This window comes from Gallus gallus, chromosome 3 (genome assembly GCF_016699485.2).
Source record: "Gallus gallus isolate bGalGal1 chromosome 3, bGalGal1.mat.broiler.GRCg7b, whole genome shotgun sequence".
Taxonomy (NCBI): domain Eukaryota; kingdom Metazoa; phylum Chordata; class Aves; order Galliformes; family Phasianidae; genus Gallus; species Gallus gallus.
In genome coordinates, this window is record NC_052534.1 from 84,768,573 (window position 1) to 84,784,892 (window position 16,320).

Genomic DNA, 16,320 nt, shown 5'->3' on the forward strand with positions numbered 1-16,320 from the left:
AAGTGCATCCTCAGAAAGCTGCAGATGACACCAAGCTGAGTGGTGCAGTTGACACACTAGAGGGAAGGGATGCTATCCAGAGGGACCTGGACAGGCTTGAGAGGTGGGCCCATGCCAACCTCATGAAGTTCAACAAGGCCAAATGCAAGGTCCTGCACCTGAGTCGGGGCAATCCCAAGCACAGATATAGGCTGGGCAGAGAATGGCTTGAGAGCAGCTCTGAGGAGAAGGATTTGGGGGTGTGACAAACTGTGAGTGAAAACCAAGCTTTTGGCATACTTTTACCTTGATTAAGTGGTTTTCAAGGTATACAGGAATGTGCACTAATAGTGTCGCACACAGCACTTGACATGAAACCTTTTTTATGAGTGATTATATATCTAGAGTAGCATGTGTATGTGCAAGAACTAGTAACTAGAGAATGCTATTGTTTTTTGTTGTTTTTTTTCTTCAGAAATGATAATTAGTCATATTATCGGTGAAAAGGCCTTAGTGAACCATAGAAGTTCTAAGGAAGACCTTTCACAATTTTGTTATGTGGTTCTAATCTCACTAGTGAAAACAGTTTCACAGAAGGCAAAAGCATATTTTCTTAGTACTTTTGTTGAGCTTAAATAATTTTAATTATTGAATTCTACATATTATTTTGTTGCTGATTCATCTAATTTATCCAGTAATTACTAATCTGTTGTCATGTGCAGAATTTGCTATATTGCTGTTTACTGCCACTTCTAAATCATTATACTGTATGATTATCTTTTCTCCATGCTGAAAATGTTCTGTTTGCATACACAATTATTATACAGTGTATGCCATGTACTCGCTCTGAATATATGAAAACTTTCATTGTGTTGGCTGCCTCTGCCTTTCTCCTTAATAAAGATGCTGTTTTACTGCACAGCACTCATATAAAAAGGAGCACCTATACAAAAAGAGCATGATCATATGATAAACTGATGTTTTTATCAGATTCTAATCTTCTTCTAATGTATTTTTCTTAATAACTAAATAAATAAACAAAAATGCCTATACATTTCAACTGTTTCAACAGTGAAAAATGCAATATGTATATATTAAGAAAGATACTTTGAAGAATCCAGATATCTGGAATTTGCTCTGCCTGTCTGTGCAGACTTGCAGATTAATACATATAAAGTAGAAAGACCTTGTGGCATTCAGAGTTGACTGCCAAGTAGGTTAGTCTTTCTCATTGGTATATATTGTCATAGTTTCACTCAGACTATCCACTTATTGCTGTCTCTCTTTTGTTATAAAAAGCTATGCCACCAGCTGGAAATTCATTCTCACAGGTTCAAAAGAATCTGTGCATTGATCAAAAAAAATCTGAAATTGGTCATGCATCACATACAGTCCGTAATAAGCATTACGTTTTGCAAGGAGGTCTAAGGGCATAGGATAACGTAAGAGTTTGATGAGAGGTTAGTTTTAATGTTAAAAATTTTACACTGCCAGGGGACCTAGCATGTTGATTTTTCGGCACAAAGTAGTGGGTTTTTTATCATAGGAAAATAAATTATTCCAGAATATTTCTCATAAGTAATACTTTCCACGTGCATGCTAATCACTAAATCACACAATCTCAACTGTTAGCATAGAAATTGCTTTAATTAGACATAAAATTTCAGAGATCTCAGGCTAGAGATAATGTTGCTTCCTGCAAAGGTCTGATCACAAGAGAGATTCTGGAAATAAAAGTGCTTAAATTGGCTTAATAGACTTCTAAAATGGCTTGTTTAACACAGGGCAAACTTTTTAATAGTTCTCTGCTGTAGCTCACTAATTTAGAACAAATGCAAATCCAACATTTTGCCTCGCTGGGAAAAGTTCTTGTTTGCAGTTCTGAATTTCAGTTATCAGTTGTGGATTCAGCCTTAACATATTAGAGACCAACTCAATCTCCTACACCAAATTGCTCTACGAATAAATGTTTCACCTGTCAGTCTTTTTCTTCAATGCCACAGGTTATAAATTATTTTTTCTTTAAAATAAATGATTCCTGCTTGTTTCTATCTAATAATCACCTACAATTTATATCCTATAATGGTTTTTATCTTATAATAAAAATTGAAAATGAATTAGAAAAAAAGTCTTTAAAATGTCATTTTATTGTAAGGCATGTTTAGGTTAGCATTTTAGTTTGCAGTACAAGAACAGTTCTGAAGCAAATCTCCTAATTGTACCAACTTCCCATATATAATTTGCATTGTGGAGAAGATTTGTATTATGCAAACAGAATTTATTTTGTGTGAAACTAAAACAGCAGTTCTCCACATAGGCATTTAATGGGCTCCAATCACTGAGTTTCAGTCCGTGGTTTAGATAAAAACAATTCTAATGTAAAACTCTCCGAGCCAAGATAGCATGGATGTTGGGTCTTCAGTGCCAATTATTTTGAGACATTTGTTGCTATTTTTCAAGACTGATAGTGTTGATGTAGATATAGTCATTTAAAGTCTCATGAAAATATAGCACAATTCATTCAGCCTGCTTACATCACATTACATAGCATTTGCTTTTAAATGTATACAATTTTCCTAAATTATATGCCATTGAATTTTTAAGAGATTCATAAGTTAACATATATGTCAATGCACTTATTTTGCCATGAATGTTGTAGCAAAGTAAATTGTCAGCCACTCTAGCAACATTAATTTACTCCATACATTCACAGCATGTACCCTCAAATGTTCAAAATTATGCTTAAATGATGTAATTGCTGCAAAACTGCATGAGTCTGTTATTTACCTCATAAAGTTCATTTCTGCTAAAAGCTTTTTCTTAAAACAGCAGTGGCAACTTCTTGCATAGTAATCCACAAGGTTACTTCTGTCTTACATCTCTGAATTTATTTCACTCAACTAGATGGAGCAAAAAGCTTCCATAGTCTTTCAAGACTAACAGTTGAACACATTTTCTCTGATAACTGAAATATTTTTTTCTGGTTTCCTAGATTTAATGATGATTCTATACTCTATAGCAATCTGAGCAATTAATGGAAAGAGGTAATACATGTAGATGGAGTTCTATATGACAGTAAATAAGAGCAAATAAAAGAAAAGTTAGAAGGAAGACTTGAAGTACTATTTTTGCCACATATAAAAACAAATAAACAACAACAGCAACAACAACAAAAAAAAACAGAAAAAAAAGTGGAATCTTGGTTAAAACGAACCAATAGGGATCTGTAAGTTCTATCTGACAAATTTTATATTTTGGGAAATAAACACAGTGCCCTTTCAAATACTTTTAATTAGCACATATCATGCTTTTATTATTATTATTATTTCATGCATTATAATTTGTCCCTTTACTTACTTCTCATGACACTGGTAAGGAGGCTGCTGAGGAGGACCCTTAAAAATTTAGCAGGTCCTATGCATGTATTTGGCACTGAATTATTTCTATAGAAGTCAGCTCTTTTAATTTCTGTATCTTATGCCTTTTCAGAGACAACTTTTAAAACTAAATTATATTAAATATATAGTCTGGTTGTACATTCTCTATTTCCTATGTCAGATAACATACAAACCTGAAATACGCTGAGATACTCTCAGGAATTACTTAAACTGTGGTTACAAGGAGGATGGAGGGGAGGCTTTCCCTTCGCATGGAATTGAGAAAATAAGGAGCAAGAGGTGTAAGTTACACTGAAAGAGGTTTCATCTCTCAGATCAATAGGCATCACCTTCTTGAGCTGTTAAAAAACTGTACAAAAAAAGGTATTGTAGAGTGGTCTATTAACATAAAGAATAATTCTTCTTTGTTTATACTGATGCAATGAGTTTGTATATTACATAAATTCCTCGTGTTGATTCAGTACAGTTTCAACACTAGACATAATTTCTCTGAAAGTCAGAATGAACTGCACTTACCACATTTTGAGAGACATAAAGTTGTAAAAAAATGCATTTAACTTTCTACACTTGATGTTGTCCTCTGTCACATTCCAATTTATTGGAGGGAGAGGAGGTTCTTTAATATATGTATACCTGATGTGAGTTCAAGAAACAATGGTTCAAATGTTGGCCCGACCAGTATATTACAAATCTTAATCAATTAGGGAGAATATTATGAATTAGGGTGATGGGGAAGGGAAAGCAGGCGACAGGAAAGATAGGAAAGAAGCAAGAATTACGTAAAGTAGGGATAGTCACCACCAAGATCCAGCAGTGTCCCATTGCACGCTGCTCCGATGGTCTGAGGCATAAGCGCAGGGAAGAGCAGCAGCAGCATGGCCAACCTTAGGCAGCAAGCAGGTACAGCGACAGGGCAAGTCCAGGAGGAAGGGGCAAGCCTCAGGTAGCAGGCCCAGGTGAGTCCCTCAGCAGGCAGGCATCATGATGTGAAGCATCTGATGTAAGGCACCTCTTCTTCAGCATGCAGGCATCACCTCATGAGGAATCTGATGTCAGACACCTACCCTCATGGTTGTTGGTCCTTTCTTTACCCATCTTCTTCTGCCAACGTGGCATTCCTGGGTGCTTGGGTAAGAGCCATGTGTAGAACCCCTGAGATGGCTATCTCCATTGAGATAAGCCCTCACAAAAGAGTGCTTCCCGGCCATTAAGCTGTGGTTTATCTCTCTCTCATTGCTCCTGGCCTGCAAATCTTCAGACAAAAGATTTCTCCAACTTTGACTAGGACTTGCCAGGACTTGTCCATCTGTGTCCCTCAAACAAAGGATTTCTCAACCCTTGACCGGGACTTGCCTGGACTTGTCCATCTGTGTCCTCAGCAAGCTTTGAGACAATGGTGCAAAAGAATAATCTCTTACACCTCACATCCATATCTTATGTGAGAAGTAATATGTTGTGCACAAAATAACTTTTCATTGTACAGACGCAGGATACTAAAAGTGAGAATTAGCACCAAGCAGCCAGAGTCTAAAGACTTTGTTGTAAAATGCTGTTTTTTAAAATCTCTTTTCAATCTCATGGCAGTATGATTCACAAATCCAGTGTGGTCAGTAGCTGGTTGAAGACCTGATGCCTCAAATTGATCTCAGGAGTCAAACAGCTTTACCTAATTTCCTCACACACACCCACACAAAGCATATTTCTTCTTTTTAATAAGTCATCCTACTTGATTTTCTTTTTGCAGAGTTCAAGTTGTGTCTTTGTGCTTCAAAACTATATAGATTGCTCTGAAAGTAATATCTCCTATTGATTTCCATAGAAACCACAAGAGATACAAAGAACACAATAATGCTATTTAATAGAGCAAATTCTCAGCTACAAATACTATTTTTCAACACAGTCAACAACGATGGCTATGAATTTTCAATAGCAGTGAACAAGAGCCTGCAGGAAATGACTGTAAAAATCTGCACCATCGGAGATGACACACTGTTGCCACTGCTGAATCACATCATCACCACCTCACTGTGGTCACATGCTCAGTGAACGACGAATGTTAATGGGTGCCATATTTTCCTCATGGAGGAATTCAATTCCATGTGTATGCTTCATGCGCACTTCCATGTCAGATGCCATTTTGTCAGACTGCCCCTCTGCTGCCATCTGTCACACAGCAACAAAATGCAGCAGAATACTGGCAGAATAGTTCAGCCTCTACTGCCGTACAACCAACATCTGCCTCTGACATTGTGGGCCATCATAATGAAATAGGATACATTACTTTCAGAGTAACCCTCTTACTTAAGAAATCTTTGAAAATGCTTTATGCTTAGCATTCTTTCATTTTCAGTCCATGACTTCCCTTGAAATTTTATCAGTTTGTATCAGAAATGCTAAGTCACAGCTTGAACCAGTGATTGAGCACCTGGTGGGAAGGCAGGACCAACCCAGGGGCACTCAGGTGCATGCAATGGAACCAGGATCTTCCCCTCCCCAAACCCCATTTAAGGGTTGACAGGGGAGGTAAGGGTGTTTTGCTGGAGGTTTCTGCCTACCTGAGGCCTTCCAAGGGTAAGTGGCTTTTTCCCCTTTGTTTCTATATCCCCAGCTGCTGCATTTGGGTTTTTCCTCACTTGCTGCAGCCTAGGACTTAGCTGCTATCATTGCTGTGCTTTCCATCACATTAGAGTGTTGTGCTGTTACATATTACTTAAAATATCTGTATATAATGAACCTGCTGCTTTTGAGATAAGTGCAATGGCACTTAAATGTCTATGGTCCTTTTTAATGCAAAAAAGTAGATTTAAAATATTATTCCCTTCACTAGTGCTTCATATAGAATACTGCATACTACAGCTCATAACATTTCTTGTCATCTACATCCTGCCAAAATGAGATTTCACCAATACAAAAAGAAATCCCATAGGAATAATTCAGATTTCTCCACTCTGTTAGCGATAACTCTGGAAAAGTTATCTAACGTCTGCTGCTGATTCTCTCTTCAAGTCAAATGACAAACCTGCTTGATAACAATGGTAAGATTTGAAGACCCACTATTTTTAATTACCATTTTCATAATACATATAATGTCGTCTAAAATGGAGATACTACCAGTTTTACTCATTCATACATGCTTAATGGAAGTATAGTGTGTGTAGAAATTATGAATTACTGACACATAAGAAGAAACATGTTCTTTGCATTCCATATGTATTTTCTCAGATTTTTCAGGTGATTGTTCTTTCTTTCTGAGGAAATATCACTTACTTACTATACTCTTTATTAAGAGATTAGAATCCTCTTAGAAAGTACTAGACTTTCTCTAATGTAAGATATACATATATATATATATATATAGTCTGTGAATTTATGTAATCTCCCCATGAGATAAAATCAAGTAGCAATGATACTTTGAAAGACTGTATAAATTTTACTGCATTTTCTATTTAATTATTATGCAAAACAGATTTGATGTCTTAGTAGCAGATGAGGGGCTAGAAAATTTGCCGATGCTAACTCCGAGCTCACTGAGCTTGAGCCACTCAGCAGTTATATGGGGAAGCAGTAAGTGACAGCACTGGATGACAGCCTGATGCCAGTGTGAGCTGTTGTTTAGGGAGCACTGCTGCTTATTGGAGGTCTTGTTCAGGATACTGTGGTGAAGCTTCCAAGGCTCATACATACCTTGTGCTATCACATCTTGCTACTCTTCCACAGAATCACAGAATGGACTGGGTTGGAAGGGACCTCAAGGATCATGAATCTCCAACCCCCCTGCCACAGGAAGGGCCACCAACCTCTACATTTAATACTTCATAGATACAGCTGACAGTGAGGCTCCAGGTATATGACAAAGGGCATGAGGCCAAAATGGTTTTCTCACTGATACTGCCAGTGAGAGAACAAGCTTGAGGACATGTAGATGAATTCTGTGGTGAGATTCTTTCTGAGGGCTGAGTCTAGGAAGAAATGGGATCCACTTGACCAAATGGGGCAAAAGCATCTTTGCCAACAGGCTGGTTAACCAGTCAGGAATGGAAGTGACAGATCGGGTAGAGCCAAGTTCGGAGGGTCATGCAGATAAGAGAGATCTCATGAGTAAAAGATTAGAGCTGTCATGGGTCCATCTAATTTTATACACAAAAATAAGGAATTCCACAGAGGACAGCATTATGGAGTAAAATATCACATCTTTTCTGAGAAATCAGCACAACTGGTTGACCATCTGAAGTGCTCATAAACCAAAGTATGCAGGATAGAGAAGAAAAATGTTACAAGCTCATGCAAATACCTTTACTGTAAAGGTGTTTGAACACTGGAACATGCTGCCCTGAAGTATTCATCCTTGGTGTTGTGGTTTAACCCCAGTAGGCAGCTCAGCACCATGCATCTACTCACTCACTCCCCCAGGTGAGGTAGGGGAGAGAATTGGAAAGGTAAAAAGCAGGAACTTGTGGGTTGAGGTGAAGACTATTTACTAGGTTAAAAAAAAAAAAAAAAGTTGTGTGCACCAGCAGAGCAGGAGAAAAAAAAAAAGGGAGTTCATTTAATGCTTCTCATTGGCAGACAGATGTTCAGCCACTTCCAGGAAAGAAGGGCACAACACACATAATGGCTTCTTGTGAAGAGAAACACCATTGCTCCAAATGTCCTCCCACTTCCTCCTTATTTACCTCAACTTTTATTGCTGAGAAAAATGCCAGTTTGAGTCAGATGTTCTGGCTGTGTCTCCAGATTCTTGAGCACCCCTAGCTCCTCACTGGCAGAACAGTTTAAGAAGCTGAGAAGTCTTTGACTATATAAGCAGTGCTCTGCAAGTAAAATCATTAGTGTTTTATTACCTGTATTTTCACTTAGAAATCCAAAATACAGTATTACTCAAGTCTCTGGGAAGGAAATTAACCTAGCCAAAACCATGACACTTGGCGATGGTCAGAACTCAAACTGGACAAGATCCTGAGCAGGCTGCTCTAGGTGACCCTGCTATGAGCTGAGGTGCTGAACTAAAAGAAATCTCCAGAGGGCTCCTCTAACCTCTGCTGTTCTAAAACTGTTAAAAAAAAAAAAGCATAATTCCTGTATTTGATTCACCTGCCTACAGTTTAATACATACTGTTCACTACTGACATAAACTTATTTGAGAATAATGAAAAGGTTTAAATAAAAAAAAAAACCCAGAGCCCTAGACTTGCAGAGGTATTATATGTTAAGAGTTGATCAAATGGAGGTAGAAGTTCAGAGTAGAAGTTCCTTGCAGCCCAGAAGAGGCCCATGGTGGGGAAGGCTGTTCCCATGCAGCCAGTGGACACCACGTGAAGTAGATCTCTATGTGCAGCCATGCAGGAACCCATAGTGCATCAGGTGGATAATAAGCAATAAATTACATTAATATCCTTTATACTGCGTCTGTTTTTCCTGCAACTGCAACTGATGAGTAATCTCCCTGTCCTTATCTCAACCCATGAGTCTTTCTTTTCCATTGTATTTTCTTCCCCGTTATTTTGAGGCAGGGCAGTGAGACCAGCATGCTGGAACTTAGCTGGGTACCGGTGTGAAATCACGACAATACAGTATCAGCGTGAAGACTTCAGGAAGGGGATCAAAGAAAGGAAAAAATGCATATTTTTTCACTCACATTTCATAGCACACATGTGGTAAGAGTGTTGCTACATTAGTAAGTAGTGCAGAGAAACAGATGAAGAGTGAAACAGCTGGAGGTGCATCAAAACTCGTAAATAAAATATATACGTATTGGAGCAAAAGCTTATAATTTTGGACTAGTTGCAGTGTACTGAGTGCAGTTCTGTGGACCAAATATTTAACACTGGTTGGAGAGCACCAAGTGTGCTCTTGAAGCACAACTTATAGTTCATTTTGTTCCTGAAGTAATCTGGTTTGCATTATTTGAGACCACTACAAGATGTAAAGCAAAACAGAGTAAATGAGAAATTAATCTGAAAAGCGTACTCCTTGTGTAAACTAAAATGCTAATAAGAATGAACTTTATGGATTCTAAGGAACATACAACTAATTTGTTGTTTTAGAGTTACTTGGGGCAACAGATTCATAAAGGATAGGCCTTCTGAAACAGTAGTTTGTGATCTCAGTATGGACAGCAGCTTGGAAATCTCACTAGTCAGCCAGGACGCTCAAATTACGTGCAGGTACGCTGATTGCCTATAAATGTTCTCCATATGTTTGTCTGGTTTTGTGCCCACTAGAAAATCAGTGGTCCATTTAACAGTGTCAGGAAAAAAAAAAAACTTGCCAAGTGATTGAAATTGTTTAACTCTTACTGGACAGTAACAGTATATTTCATACCTTTTCCACATAAAGCAAACGTAAATGAAATTCAGCATTCATACTTCAAATAAATACCACATACTGTCCCAAACCCTAAGAGGCATCAGAGCAAGGACACTAAATTTAGACAGTTGTTACTAAATGTCTGCCAACTGACAGAGGCTTGCTATGGAACTGAATTGAAGCTTGAAGGAACCAGCTGGTTGTTAACACTGCACTGGCAGATATCAAAGATTGTGCGTTTTCTTTGAAAAGTGAATGAGCATATGCTTTAGGTAGCTTTACCATGTGAGAAGCTTGGGTTATATATCAGTGTAACATCTGTGTCAATGCAGTTCAATTAGTGTTATGAAATAGAAACCTAGGAAGTAGGTATTTCCAGTTCCTTTTCTTCTTCAGTATGAAGGACAAATACATTTTGTTTCTTGATATGAGTGCTTATTGTTATATCAGCTGCTGAACAGCGTTCAAAAACCTTGCTTTTCCAATTTCACTGAACAGCAACCACTGAGTTATAATGGGGGGGGGGAAGACTCTTGATGGGGGACTGTAAATATTTTCAACTGCTGTTTTCCTATGGTTTATGTGTGTATTACTCTACCTTAACTACAGCTCAAGTGTATGAGGCATTCCTAAAATGAAAAGCTATAATTGATACTTATCAATACTTTGTACATCATTTGTTTCATGCATGTTGTTGCTGTTGTATGTATAAAATGTCCTTTGAAATGAGTACCTGCAGTTTATGCTCTTTTGTAAATCAGTTTACAATTTTCACAAGTGTTGGCAGCTTCTCATATAAGATTCATATTATATATGATTTCTGATTTTTATGTTTGACGGCACTAATAATATATGTGGTACTTCAAATAATCAGCTGAGAAAACTGAATCTTCAAATTTTCTTCGTCCTAAAGTACATGTATAGTGTAAGAACTTCACAGTTTCAAATATTACCTTTTTTTCCTCTTCATATGAGAAACAACTGTGTATTTCATACAGAATAGAAAAACACACTTGCTGGTTAGCTAGCCTTCAGGGATGACTGTCACTAAATGAGCACAGAAAAAGTCCAATCCTGAAATGTCTTTTCACAGAGAAGTCCCAGTGCTATACAGAACAATAAAGTGCAATCTGCATGCGTACACATGGGAGGATGAAAACACACAGCAAAGAGTACAGTGTTTTCATTTTCCCAAAACTAACCTGATTCTATTACCTAAGCAACATTCCCAGTCTCTGCTGGCTATGGATATTTCTTTTTAGTTACGTTTTAAGAGTTGTTTTTTAATGCTTGAGGAAGGAATAATCATTGAGATGGTGCTTTCATGCTTAAATGTCAATTTCATTAATAAGATTAATCATGAAGAGTACACTAAATACATTCTCACAGTATATATGACTCTGCGGAATTGTAGAATCATAGAATATCCCAAGCTGGAAGGGATCCACAAAGATCATTGACTTCCAGTCCTGGATCCACACAGGACTAGCCAGCAGTAAAACCATATTTATGAGAGCATTGTCCAAATGCTTCTCGAGTCCAGTTGCTTCCACTGACAGTTTGAGGGCTGTGATCACTTCCTGCAGAGCTTGTTCCATTGCTAGAACAGTACTCACGGTGAGGCCATCATAGTACAGTGGGACAGTCATTGGTTTTGACTGATTTGTTATATTGTGCTTAATGAACTCCAGTATATGGCTGGCACTTTTGTCCACCAGGGCACTCCGTTGATTGATAATGAGTTTACTATCAACTATAAAAAGAATCAGAAATATATTATAAAACTACGTAACTAATTTATGAAAAGTTTTAAGTTGGGTATAATAATAGTTTTAATCCAGTTTAAGTGCACTGACTTGTGTAAACTAGTCTAAGAAAACCCAGACTTCCATAATATTTCAGGCTTCCCTGCTCCACCTTTAGTGAATTTATCTCCCCCTTATGACAGTTGTCTAAATCTTCTCTTATTTTTTTCACATATCTCAGATTATTTCACTGTTACTGTCAGATGTGTGATTTTTTTTTTCTCCTTCATTGTGATATACTACATTTTCAAACCCAAATATTTCCTTCTGTTTCAAAACTGACAGAAGAACAGAGCACACATTACATAAAATCAAGTTTATTTACCAAGGGTACATCTGAATATTCTTATCATATATTTCTCTTTCTAACCTGTAGGTGAGAGAAGAATGCACTGTAGATTTAATTTCTGGGAAAATGTCATGCTCTAGAAATGTAAAAGACACAGCAATGCTTATATGGCTGTAACTGAGAAATTGCCCTTGGGGATGTTCCCTAGCCGTCGTTAATCCTCAGCTGTGCCTCGGAAGTGTTTCAAAGTGTAGTAGTTGACCCAAGGAGAAAACATTCAGGGACCAGATTACTCTAAATATGTATTAGTAGAAATTGAGTTTCAGTGCTGGGATACTGTCCGTGCCCAGGTGCAGTTTAACTGGTTAGGGTAGGTGTAACCGTTGTTTCAGAGTAGTTCAAAGTCACTGTTCAGACAAAGCTGTTAAGGAATTATATCCTTGCCCCACTACATTACTCTTCTTTAAACTCTGAAATCAAATGGAATTATGGAGGAAAAAGAGGAGTTATCCTCTTTTAGGAAGATAAGTAATTAACTGTAATTATCAGTGAGACTGCAGTTAAAAGGTGTTTTTTTTTTTTTTTTACAAGTAACTATCAATAGTTATATTCAAATGCTTAAAGGTACTCTATTCCTCTACTAGGATCACTGTACTACAATAACAAGGAAATTGTTATTGCTCTAAGACACTGCAATTGTCTTACCTGTAGCATTAAAACAATGCATTCATGCAGAAGTGAATTCAGCAGTTGGATCATGACCTTCTCCCCTTGAAATAAAATTTCATACCTCTTCTTGTGCGGTAACTCAAGCAGGTGCACCCTTATCTGCACTGCCCTTGGGTTACCAAATTTTATTTACCAGGGCTGCTCCAGAAGTAATGCCACCTCATTTTATTAAAGGCTCATGATATCGGAGATGAATGTTGGTGGTACGGCAGTACAGCTTGAACCTTTCTTCCAGTGTTTGCTGTTACATTTTGTTGCTGTATGACAGATGGCAGCAGGAGCAGTCTGACAACAGCATCTGAACTGAAAGTGAGTATGAAGCAAAGATGTGTCACTGAATTCCTCCATGAGTAAGACATTGCACCATTTGGCATTCATTCACACTTGCTGAACGTTTATGGAGACCAAACAGTGGATGTGAGCACAGTGAAGTGGAGGGTGATGTGTTTCAGCAGTGTTGACATCAGTGTGAAAGACAAACCATGTTCTGAACATCTATGCACAGCTGTCACACCATGAAATGAAGAGTGTCTTGATCAGCTCATCTGTGTGAATCAATGAATTATGACTAGAGAACTGTGTACTGAGCTGAATATTGGTTTCAGTACATTGGAAACAATGGTGGCGACATTGGAATATTGCAGTGTACCAGGTGGGTCCCATGAATGCTCACACAGGAAGGAACAGAAAGAATGACATATACAACTTTATCAGGACATACTGAACCAATATGAAGCTTGAAGGTGACAATTTCCTGGATCTCCACTGTGAGCTGGGGTCATAATGGCAGTCCATGATGACATATGAATTTCCCATTGAAGAAAAAATTCAAGATGCAGCCCTCATCAAGTAAAGTGATTTGCACTGTCTTTTGGGATATGAAAGGTGTGATCCTTCTGGATTTCTTAGAACTGAGAAAACCATCAACTCTGACTGCTATACTGGAATGCAGAATAAGCTGGAAACTCACACTTTTGTTGTCAGGCCAAAGAAGAAAAACTTTCTCTTGCAACACAATAATATCAGGTCCCCATACCAGTTTGAAGACCATGGTGTGCTTTGCCAGTCTTGGCTGGACTATCCTACCACATCCAACATATAGTCCAGATTTGATTCCGTCTGTTCAAGCCAGTGAAAGATGGATGTTTTCCTAGCAACAGTGCCCTCACAGCATCTGTGAAACACTGGGTCCCCTCTGTTGGTGCAAACTTTTACAAGCGTAGCATGCAGGCTCTTGCTTATTGTTGGTGAAAATACATAGCTAATGGTGGTGACTGTTGAAAAAAATATATTTTGTAGCTGAGAATTTGCTCTATCAAACAGTATTATTGCTCTCTTTGTATCTGTTGTAGTTTCCATGGAAATAAACAGGAGGCATTACTTTTTGAGTGACTTCCATACAGTTTTACTTCTAGAAACAAAAGTTTTCTAACTGAATAATGCGCTAAGGGGAGAAAGAGGAGAAATCAATTAGTCCAATTTGCTCCTTTTTGTTTTTTGTCATTTTACATGACTATTCCTTGGCCTAATTACAGTATTTCCTCTTTACTCCTGTCCCTGGCAATTCTCCCACTTCTTGGTTCTACTTCTAGATTTGGTCATGTATTTCTAATGCAGTGTTGCTTTATCCTTACCTGTAGAATCTTTATAATTCAGTTCTGTACAATGTCAATTTATTGAAGTGAATGTTAAGTACTACAAATTCACATCTGTTTGCTGTTTTAGTCATTTTGATGTCAAATGAGCTTTTTTCATCTTTCTCCTAAAATATATCTGTGTTTTCTATGGGAAAGGGAGTACACAGAAGGGAAGCTTGATATATCTCTGAATTAAACATGAACATAAAGTCATTGTCTCCTACAGGGACTATTGGTGTTCGCATGTATGTGTATACTTATTTTTCTGTAATTATGCACTAACAGCATGGTCATTGAGAAAAAAAAAATTGAAAAAAAAATTGATAAAGATTATAGTTTGCTTCTTATCTTAATTTTTAAATGAAGAGATTATTCATTACGTATACAGTGTTTGTATTCTAAATAAGCACCATCCTGTTTGCCTTATAAAACTGGGACCTCCTTCCTCATTTATTATTTAGTACAGTGGCTGCAACTAATCAAGAATAATGCTTATGCTGGCTTTTTCCATACTTATCAGTAAACAAATATTCTTTATTCTTGTTAACGGTATGCGTGCTTAATGAAATACCAAAACAGCAAGATGCTCTGGTGCACTTCATTATCTCCTGATTTGTCAATGTGCAGAATGTTAGAGAGCTCTGCTTTGTTTCCTTGAGCTGCATTATCTTTCAGAAGATTATAAGCACATTATGCAAATGAAAATAAGAACAGGAGCAATTCTCGAAACATTTTTATTTTTAAAATACCTTTCAACTTTCAGAATGCTTAAGCAGTGGTATTTTCTGCCTCCTTTATACACTCTCCAGAAACAATCATTTAGCCTAAGACAAACATTTTATTTACATTTGCATTTTAAGTAATTCTGCAACTATCCACTTATATTTTAAAACATCTGAAAAAGAAACTGTTCCAAATTCTTTACTCTTAGTATTGAATTTCACTCCTACCTTTAACCCTTAGCATACAGTTCTGTAATAATAACTCATTTGTCTGTTGACAACCCCATGTTCTCATGTCTTCTTCAGGCCTACTTGGTGTATGAGTTAATACAACTGGGAAAGTAAGCTGTACCCTTTCCATCCTGAAGTAAGCTGCCACCAGGTTCGTGGCAAGTGAAAGCTGAGTAAAAATTATTTTCCTTGTTTTCTACGCTGCTCCAGCTGTATGCCTCCCCTTCTAGGGAGCTGAGTCTCAAGTCTGCGTCAGCAGTATAATTGATCTCTAATATAATTGATCTTTAATATATTAAGCTTCTGTTGCGGTAATGGAAGAATCCAATCTGGGACTCAATTAATTTTCTTTCAGCTTATAATCAGATGATGAAGAGATTCACTCCATTTAAGAGATACTTGCACACAGATACTAAACTTTTTAAGTAGGTTCTAGAAATTTCTATTAAGAGAAGAAATCAGCTACAGCCTGTGATTTTAATTTAGTCTGCATATTTAAACCATATGCTGTTGCATAAACGTATGGTTTTACTTTCCTTTGTGGTTATAATCAAAGTCAGAAGACTGAAAAATCCACAAATAAAACTTCACAAGCTATGTGAAATAAAGAAGTATTTTAAATCTCCTGTTCTAGACAATACATAAGTGTGTACTCTGTTCTACTTCAGTATCCTTTTTAAGATATTTGACTAAAACTGTAGCACCCATGCAAGAACAAACGCCTTCCCTCAAGTTCTTTCTGTGTTTTAATACATTATTTTCAAAATCTGTAGTTATGAACAACTGGAACAACTTACAGTAAGCAAAACACACCAGATTTCTGTGGAAGTATGACCTTGATGTTGCTTTATATGTTTTGGAAAGACTGAAATAGAAAAACTGGGGGGATTCCTCCAAAAGCAAGTAAGTTTGGAGAATAATAAATAAGGGTAGCTTATTGTTTACATACAGCCACAGGAGGGGGTGGGGAATGCCTGCTTCTGTTCAAATGACATTCCAGCAGCACCTGGTGATTAGCTGTTGCTGTCCACCTTCTCTCTGCCTCAGCTTCTGGAAGGTTCTTGCAAGACAGGACAGGCCACTCTTAGTGGTTGGTGGCAGGGTTTAAGCTGTATTGCCATTAACTGTGGTCAGTGGGGTTTAGGTAGCGTTAACCTTTTACCAAGCTGCCGTACCGTGTGAGCAAGTTGAGCTACAAGCAGCTGAGAAAGTGCATGCTTCCAG

At 37.6% G+C, this 16,320-nt stretch overlaps 1 protein-coding gene across 1 annotated transcript in view; it reads left to right on the forward strand.

The window, feature by feature from the left end:
- Window positions 1–16,320, forward strand: part of EYS (eyes shut homolog) — a 676,382-nt gene that overhangs the window by 178,898 nt on the left and 481,164 nt on the right. The gene's annotated exons all lie outside the window — the stretch shown is intronic.